The sequence below is a fragment of the Benincasa hispida genome, unplaced genomic scaffold, assembly GCF_027475165.1.
Source record: "Benincasa hispida cultivar pf3 unplaced genomic scaffold, pf3_genome.v1.1 HicScf135, whole genome shotgun sequence".
Classification (NCBI taxonomy): Eukaryota; Viridiplantae; Streptophyta; class Magnoliopsida; order Cucurbitales; family Cucurbitaceae; genus Benincasa; species Benincasa hispida.
The window spans coordinates 35001-43998 of record NW_028325687.1 but is presented as its reverse complement, the minus strand read 5'-3'; the positions used below and the strand labels follow the sequence as shown (position 1 = coordinate 43998).

General features: G+C 32.1%; 1 long non-coding RNA gene across 1 annotated transcript; it reads left to right on the top strand.

Moving 5' to 3' along the window:
• Positions 1-217: 217 nt before the first annotated feature.
• On the top strand, positions 218-998 carry LOC150031267 (uncharacterized). Its single transcript, XR_016526006.1, has 2 exons — positions 218-442; positions 555-998. It is a non-coding gene; the product is annotated as an uncharacterized LOC150031267 (long non-coding RNA).
• Positions 999-8998: the final 8000 nt, after the last annotated feature.

Below are 8998 nucleotides of genomic sequence, written 5' to 3'. Positions count from 1 at the left end.
GAGTATGATAGTATAAACATGAGTGCAACTCAAGATGTATCCAAATATTTTTCATTTTCTAATTGTAATACACGATAAACCGAACCTCGTTGGCTATGTGCTGGACAACATAAGATGGAAGAAAAAACAAAAACAATAAAATGTAGTAAAATAATATATAAGTGTGGGTGGTATAAAAAGGGGAAGGCATTGAATATTGTTTTGTTTGTGGGTGTGTTCTCTAAAAGTAATCAAGCTATAGTAAGAGAAGTTTGATAAACAAGCTTGTGGGTGAAGTAGAAATAAACACACCTGCACATAGATTTTACAAACTCTTTAAAGATGAAATTTCTCATATTCCAAATATTTCTCCAAAGTTAGTCCAAAAAGTTAAAGTTCATGATGGAGATTGGAGCAAACATGGTCATGGTTCCATCAAGATTTGGAATTACACAATCGATACGTACTACAACGACCAAGACCACGATCACTTCATACGTTTTTCTTTTCACCTCTTTTCATAAGAAACTTCTTGGCTACTAACCAATTATTACTCATTTTCTCTGTGTTTATAGGATTTTTAAGATGGTAGAGCCGAAGTTGTCAAGGAACGGGTAGAATTCGATGACAAAAATCTGGTGATAAAGATAGTTGGATTAGAAGGAGATGTGTTTAAGCATTACAAAACCTTCATCTGAACATATCGAGTTGTGCTAAAGGGACCGAATTGCAGTTCGATAATTTTTATCTTGGAATATAAGAAACTTCATGATGGACCTCCGTACCCTAATAAATACCATGATGTTATGAATGAACTTGCCAAAGACATTGAATATCACCTTAAACAATAAGATTTTATACAAGTCTTCTCTCAAGCTCACATGATATGAATAATTAAGGTGTGTCAAAGTTGAATCTTAAGATTGTGAGGATTTTGTAATAAGTAAATAATGGTTATCCTCAAGTAAAATGGATGAAACATTTCCTTGAAATATATAATATGTTTTCTTTGGAAATAATGCCATGCTTCTTGACTATTTTTTTTTTTTTTGTCCCATCATTTTATCTAACCTAGACTTATGTTTCTCCCTTAAATGTTCAGGAAAATTTATAAATAAAATATTTATGACACTTGCCAATAAGAGCGTAGCTCATTTGACATAATGCTTGTACTATCGATCTCGAGATCTGAGGTTCGATTTTTCCACCCCACATTTTAATTATAATACCTTTAAAAAATATATATTTTTATGACATTTCTAATGAATGATATATTTTTAGTTAAAAAAATATACATAAAAGAAATTAACTTAACGCGTTCTTACATTCTTCGACGACCAAACTCATAATTTCTACTATTACCATTAGCAAATTAATTTTCTCAAGCAAGATTAATGTTGTGTTTGGATCAGCTTTGTACCCAAGTATTATTGAGAATAACCATAGAAGGCTCCAAGGTTAGTAATCCTTGCTGGTTTTTCGATCCTTCATTTACAATTAATTAATTAACATTTTGATCAAAACAAATTTGCTTTTATTCACTAATAATTTTAGTATTTTGAAGAATTCATTGTATAGAACTCGGAACAAGGATGTCAATAGTTATCAACCGTTGAGGTTGGAACCCTGAGCAGACTACCGTTGATAAGCCAGAGGAAGGTGGAACTTTGAAACACTCAAATTGGAGCTCAAACAAAAAAGTTATGACCGAAATAAAAATGGAAAGAAAATCTTCATGTAGTGACGAACATGGCATCTTAAGTGGTGAATTCAACGGTCAAATTGATAACGTGGCACCTTACATATGTGCGATCAATGGTGAATTGATGATGTGACAGATGACGTGGCAATTTTTAATCATAAAAATGATGACATGACATATGACATGGAGACTTGGCGTTACCTGTGTAACTATATTATAACAGATGGCAAATTTATTAATAAAATAATAAAACAAATTCAATTATAATAAAAAAGTCCTACGGTCAAAAGTTTAAATTTTTAGTATTACTTTATATAAACCAATGAGAGACTAACATGTGGCAAAAAATATATTATTTATATTATTGGTCAAATGGTCAAAATGTTTATATTTTCTAGCCAAAAACAAGTTTAGCCTTTTTACCTCTGTTTGAAAATAAAAATAATTTAAAAAATTCTTAAACAAGTCCTTAAAATCCTACAACGTTTGATAGCTTATTCCAATTTTTTGTTAATTTTTTAGATCGAGTTTTTTGTATTTTTGTTATAGCCATTATTGTAAGGGTTTTACTTGTATGAATTGTTCTTTGAGAATAGACTTGTGTATCCTATCTTGATCTTCAACTCGAAATTTATTGTAAAGATTGTTGTAACAATTTGATTTTTCAATGTAGAAGGGATTGGGTTTTTTCTTACATCCGAAAACAGAATATTGAAACTGTTCAGCTCTAAGCAATGAAAATAGTCAAGTTATTATCATACCTAAAAGGAGATTGTAAAATGGAATAGACCAGTGGTGTTGAACTACTAAAGATCTTTTTGTGTCACTTTTTCTATCCATCTCTCTCATAAATAGTCTTGTAATTAACTTATTATTATATTTTATTTTGCATGAAATTATTTTCTATAATTTGATCTTGAAATTAATTATTCATATTTGTCTATTTATGTTGGTTAAATTTTTCTTTGCGTATTCATATTATCAATATTGTTATGAAAATTAAATTGGGTACTTTACTTTGTTTATGTCACTTTATTGGTCATTCTCAAGTGAATGCAGATTAGCAAATATATGTTTTGCAGACAACCTACATTTTCTTTATGAAAAGTGTTTTCGAATTATGTTTTCCAAACTATGCAAATTCTGAAAAATAATATTTTTATATTTTTATTATATCTAGATTTTGAATTTTGAACTTTAGTATGTATAATTATATCAAATAAAGATAAAAATATTTAGAACTATAATATATCATGTTATAAATTCAATTAATTTTATGAAAAGTAAATAGGCATTATATAATGTATTATAAATTATATAATATACAAAATAATAATTATAAAAAAAGTTAATATAAAATATGTCAACAAATAAATTGATTATAGTTTTTTATCAACTAATATTTAGTGAGTAAGTATAATAAGTTATATAAATATCATCACATTTTAAACAATTGTTTAAATTAAAACTCAACTACTGAATCTGCTACCAAGCACATATATAAAAACACGAACTACAACTATGGTTTTATTGAGTTATTTGTTTTCAAATTTTTGTTCTTAGATTTTCTACCAAAACAAACCCTTAATTGCTAAAGTCATGACAACTTCAAATGATCAATCTATTGATAAACCCCCATTTACTAATGGTAGAAATTATGATGTCTAGAGAAATAGAATGAAAACTTTGATGCTATGTGTCGTCATGTGTCCGAGACGATGCATAGCGACTGATATCCTCGAAAAAGATTAATTTTAAATGAAAATAAAAATGAAGCGCCACCATTTTTTTTTAGGGTGTGATTGGGCATCGAAATGAAGTAAACAATTTTTCTTAATAAAAACCAATAAAAAATGGTCTACAAAACTATAGTTGAGTTTGAGAGTCATCTGTGTATGCAAAAGTTATTAACACCCCACAACATCCGTTGGAGAATGGTGGTCAAATTTTAAATCTAGAATTTAAAATATTAGCTAAAGAAATTAAGTTTTTGAGAAATAAGATTTTTAAAATAATGTCTTTTACACTTCATTTCTCTAATATTTAGAGTCATGATCTCATAAAATAAGTTGACAAATTTCATCAATTCCGCTATGTTAGAATTGAGAATTTTCTCACTTCAAGAATGTGAGAAATTATTACAATTTCTCATAATGTGTCATAGGATAACCTTTTAATATTGTTGAGAATGTTCAATGTCCCACATTGGTTAGATAAAAAGGAGGATCATGGGTATATAAGTGAGGATGACTATCTCCATTGGTATGAGACTTTTTGGGGTTGAAACAAAAAACAAAGCCACATTTCCCTCAAAGGGTCGAAGGGAGATAGTACATCAAGCTGTTCGCAAGGGCCAACTTGAATCTCTTCCCCAGGGATCTAAAGATAGTACATCAAGCTGTTCGCAAGGGCCAACTTGAATCTCTTCCCCAGGGATCTGAAGATAGTACATCAAGTTGTTCGCAAGGGCCAACTTTGTACCATTGTTTGAGGGTCTTGTCCCTATCAAGTATAAGTTTTTTTAAGAAAATGATTATTTTAATTAAATTCATTTTTATCTTGTATTTAGAATTGGATTTCCATAAATTATGAACCCTCACCTTGAGAATCTAGAAAATTCGACTCTCAAATATTTCTAGAATCAGTCGTCAGAAATTTTAAAAAAATGTCATTGAAACAAATATTTTAAAAAAGAGATTAAAACTCATTTAATAAAACTAAAACGGAGTTAATTTGTAAGATTTGAAAATTAATACACCTCTCTTGTTGGATTCCAAAAAACGACCAATAAAGGTGGATAACAACAAATTAGATTAGAAAAATAAAAGTAAAAATCAATCTAAAAAAAAATTAATTTAAATAAAGTTGGTTAAAAATAGATGGGTACACTATGGATTATAATACTGTATAATGTTAGCATGGTTTATCTAAATTACAATTTAATAATGACTCACTTTTAATGTCAAAGCCTTGATTATCATTATATTGCGCGTTAGATAGACAAATATGTAATAAAATCTTACATTTTTATTATGCATGTAATATTTGATAGAACTTTTTCAACGCTATAATATAGTACTTATAGCTTTAATCTTATGCTATAGTAAGGTTATTTAGTCTTTTCTAATAGCTATAACTACTATAATAATCTTTTGATTGCACTTGCTTTCACTATATATATATATTGTTATTGATTTGCTCATGGCTATAAAAGGTACAATTTTTTTACTAAATAAGAATAGTTTGTATATTATTGTTCATATTTGTGTTAAAAATAAACTTGTGACTCTAGATCAACCCACATATATTAAATACTTCATAACACATTAAATACCATGATTTTCATTAGTTAAAAATAAATCTATTAACTTTACAAAAAAAAATAAGAAAAAAGAATGTAATCATTTCCTAGAACAAAGTAAAATGATACAAAATAAAGTATTGTATCTTTTATGTTTATTTCTGTGAGTAAATAAAATATTTTGCAAGCCTCTTTTGTTCATTTGTAATTTGTAAGATTCTCTTGATCTCTCAATGGAAATTTCTTAAGGTTGATTTGTACCCTTTTGATGGACACCTATTAAATAAAGAAACATAGACACATATTAAATAAACAAACATAACAAAAGAAACTTATTGAATTTATAGAACAAGTCATATAGAAATCCACTGATACCAAACAAAAAGAACCTATTACATAGTTGAACATCTCAGACTTATAAACCAAACCCATCTTTTTTAACACCTAAAACTCTTGAAGGTGAATAATCTAGCTCCACTGACATTCTAAGATATTTTCATATTACCAAGGACTATATTTTCATGACTCATGACAAAACTAACTTACAAAACTAGAACTCTAACAACAAAAAGAAAACATTGTACTTGAAGGAAATTGAACATGAGGATTTCTATGAGCAGCAGAATGATCATTTCAAATTCCATTTGTATATGAACATTAACAATTATAGTACACAAGCGGAAACATAAAGGCTATGCAACATACAAAATTATAGCATACTCTACTATACGATTAAGGGTTAAAAATAACATACATTTGAAGACTCATCTTTAACACCCTTAATTATGAATGCCACAAAACTGCAAAACACGAATGCTCGAACTCAGCGATCTCCAAGGTCACGAACAATCGACAACCACCACACGAAACTGCGAACATAACGAACGGCCTCCAATAAACCTCGACAATGTCAAGTTGAGTACAACACCACCACAATGGCTACCTTGGTATTCTCGATGTGAGAATCCAGAAGTGTGGGCTTTGTGTGGACTTGATTAGAGGAAGAGACTGGAGCAACAATCGTGTAAACGATTGAGCAAGTGGGAGATGACAAATATCTATCGTATAGACAATGCCCAATCGTTTATAGAATCTATGCAATCGATTAGCAAAAGCTACGCAATTTTTTAGCTAATTGGCCAGTTAAGTGATCTATCGTATAGAAACACTCCACGATCGTCTAGTCTCTCTTCAGCTGCCGTTTAGCAAATCTATTATACTTGACAACCGCCGTGAGTAATCCGAGAATGGAAACTCTCACAAAAACATCAACTAAAAATAAGAAAATATTTTCCTTTTATCTCACGATTACCATGAAACAACCAATAAACCCCACTCAGTTGGTTATTAAAGAAAAAGAGATAATTATACAATAATTAATATTATTATAAATATACATGATAATCAACTTACAAAACTATATTTATAACCTATAGTTTTAATATTTCATCTCATGAAACATATAAACCATAACTCTTTGTCTAATTCATGGTACTTAATGTAAATCTCATTTATATTAATCCTCCACTTGATGTATCTAATACACCACACTAAACATTTCAAATCAACACTAAGAACTTATCCTCAACTTGAACCCATTGAGCTACCAAGGGGCCCTTATGGACTTGTAGCTCAATGGTACGTGAATAATTGGCTAAACTCTTTAGTCATGGGATCCACCATCCGTCAACTGCCAAGCACTCTACTAAAGACCAATAGCTTAACTCTCCTTACTACAGATATATTATGTGTCCATATCAACCGATCAACAGTGTGGTAATCCTTCATAGATCGCCTGTAAGTACAGTTGGGCCAATAATCGTTATGCCCCTGTAGTTACATCTAACTCTTTAAGCACAACTAATCCCTCTAATGAACATAAGTCATAGTTCTACTATGATTGAGTCCTTCCAAAGAGAAGAGTTGGCCACTATGTTCGAGCCCCAGAATCAGCCCTTAGGGAGCAATCTATCTAAGTACCCTTGCTTCGGGGAAGCAGTGAATTCCATCTTGTGTAACTGAATTTCCAGCTCCCAAATCAGACAAGTCCCCAAAAAGGTAGGTATGTTAAGTTGGCAATCTGGCCACTCTTACCCATAATAATCAAATGATCACCCTCAAAGATAGGTGTTCCCAAAACGCTCCGGATTGAGGTCATGTCACCTACGGTCGTTTAGGTGAGATGTAAGTCACCAGTATCAACGACGTTATATACAAAGACGAATCATCTCGTGGTCTGGTCTTATACAAACTCTTTGTATAGGACACCACCGCTCACATGTCTCCACATGAATGGTCAAGATGTACCATTTGTAGTAGTTCACAACACTTGTAAACCTCTACAAAGCGGGTCGTATCCGTAGTATCATCAGGATCAGATATCCCACCTTAATCCTTATACTACAGACCTATTTAGGTTATCACTTAAAGCATGATCCACTTGTATATCTCATATACATGTTTTAGTTTACATACAATAACCATGGATCTTTGTTTATTGTATATGTGTAAATGCCAGATAAGATAACTCTTATTTTATTCATAACAATGTGTACATATTATAAATACAAGACTTCGGAAGAATTAGGACACCAGTCCCAACAATCTTCCATTTTTCCTAATGCCTTGGGAGACTAATGTATAATACAAGATAAAGACATGTACAATATATAATAAACTAGGGCATACCCTAATATCTTCTCCCACTTGCCCTAGACAAGATGTCGCATGTCGCGCAGACCCAGACTCTCCAGGTGACCCTTGAACACTTTAGCCGTGAGAGTCTTTGTAAATGGATTAGCAACGTTGTGCTCCGACGCAACCTTCGTGACTATTACATCACCGCGATGCATAATCTCCCTAATCAAGTGGCATTTCTGTTCTATATGTGTGCCTCGACGATGACTTCGAGGCTCATTCGAATTTTCCACTGCCTCATTGTTATCATAATAATGAGTGATTGGAAAATCTATATTTGGAACAACTTCACGATCTGTAAGGAATTTCCTCAGCCAAACAGCCTCATTAGCTACTTCACAAGCGGTTATGTATTCGGCTTCCATAGTGGAGTCTGTGATGCATCCTTGTGATGCTTCGCCGCACTATAGCCCTTCGATTCAGAGTGAACACTGATCCCTATGTCGATTTACAAGAATGTCTATTGATCTGAAAGTCAGAGTCTGTGTATCCTGTAAGGATCAGAACCTTATCTCCATATACGAGCATGTAGTCTCTCATTCTTCGAAGATACTTGAGGATTGTCTTAACCGTCGCCAAGTGATCAAATCCTAGATTTGACTGATAACGACTGACAATCCCTACTGCATAATAAATGTCGGGTCTAGTACACAACACTGCATACATTATGCTTTCACCAGTTGAAGCATAGGGAATCCGTTTCATATTCTTTGAGGTATCTTAGGACATTGATCCTTAGAAAAAATGATTCCATGCCTGAAGGGTAACAAATCCCTCTTTGAATCCTTCATCCTGTACCCGATCAACATTTGATCGATGTACGATGCCTGAGACAAGGGTAACCTCTTGTTCTTACGATCCTGAATGATCTGGATCTTATAACATACTATCCCTCACCCTAATATTTCATTTGGAACTGGGCAGCTAGCAACTTTTAATGTCAGTCAGATACTTTACATCATTCTCAATAAGTAGGATATCATCCACATACAGTACCAGGAAAGCTATTGAGTTTTTTATGATCTTCTTGTAGACACAAGGCTCATCAACCTCCTGATCAAAGCCAAACGATTTGATCGCAGTGTCAAATCTAATGTTCCACGATCGAGATGCTTGTTTCAGCCCATAAATGGACCTATTAAGCTTGCAAACTTTTTGCTCTTGATCTGTAACTATGAACCCCTCTGGTTGAGCTATGTAGGTGGTCTTCTCAAGATTACCATTAAGAAAGGCAGTCTTGACGTCCATTTTCCATATCTCACAATCATAAAATGTAGCTATGAACAGGAGTATCCCAATAGACTTGAGCATGATAACAG